The sequence below is a fragment of the Paramisgurnus dabryanus genome, chromosome 11 (genome assembly GCF_030506205.2).
Source record: "Paramisgurnus dabryanus chromosome 11, PD_genome_1.1, whole genome shotgun sequence".
NCBI lineage: Eukaryota > Metazoa > Chordata > Actinopteri > Cypriniformes > Cobitidae > Paramisgurnus > Paramisgurnus dabryanus.
Genome location: NC_133347.1, coordinates 38,568,500 through 38,569,374, shown reverse-complemented (window position 1 = coordinate 38,569,374; position 875 = coordinate 38,568,500). Strand labels below are relative to the sequence as shown.

At 66.3% G+C, this 875-nt stretch overlaps 1 non-coding gene across 1 annotated transcript in view; it reads left to right on the top strand.

The window, feature by feature from the left end:
• Positions 1 to 820: 820 nt before the first annotated feature.
• The window catches only part of LOC135765493 (18S ribosomal RNA), a 1,855-nt gene continuing 1,800 nt past the window's right edge, over positions 821 to 875 (top strand). Inside the window, exon 1 of the ribosomal RNA XR_010540774.1 lies at positions 821 to 875. This exon is cut by the window's right edge and continues 1,800 nt beyond it. This is a non-coding gene — a ribosomal RNA (18S ribosomal RNA).

The window sequence follows — 875 nt, the reverse complement described above, 5'->3', positions numbered from 1 at the left end:
CAGCAGGGGACGGTGGCCCGAACAGGTGCCATCGGGTATATAGGGAAGAGCACCTCGCTGATTCTCCAAGGTGATAGGCTACCGGATCCCATGACCTCTCGAGCCCAGCGAGAGGCCTCTCGAGCGGACACAAATGCCTCGAAAAAGTCCCTCTGCACTGAGGTAGTGACGATTCTTATTACGAATGGCAAATCATCCAAGGAAGGGACGAACCCGGCTGGCCTCGGCCGTTAAACGAGCCGGCTTCGTTCGGCCGCTAAACGAACCGGCGTCGTTCGGCCGCAAAACGAACCGGCGTCGGCCGCTAAACGAAACCCCGGGCGGGACAGGGCCGCCCACGTCTCAGCCTTAATGACCCGTTACGGGGTGACGCCCGGATACGCTTTGTGTGTCATGGCCCTGAGATTCTGGAAATCGAACTGCGCCTGGGGCAGGCCTCCGCCCGGCCGACGTTAGCGCGTCGGCCGCCATGGGCGGTCGGTTCCTCCCCGACCCGGCGCTCTCGCCTCCAGGGGGGCTCTCCGGAGCCCGCCCGACCCTTTCCGCGGGAGACTCAGACGGTCCGTCAGACGCGAAGGTCCGCCACCGGCGGCCGGCGAGGGCCTCGGCGACCGAGGGCGGAGACGCCCCCGGCCCGTCGCGGCCACCCGGCCCCGCGAAACGCACCTTTCCTCGGTTACGGCCCACCCGGCCGCCCCTCAGCCTACGAGAGGGGAGAGCCACACGAGAGTGGCCCCGGTCCCGCTCCCCCCGGGGGGTGGAAACCGGGACCCGCGCCGCGTGAACCCCGGGTCAGAGCGAGGCTCTCCTACGGCTACACTACCTGGTTGATCCTGCCAGTAACATATGCTTGTCTCAAAGATTAAGCCATGCAG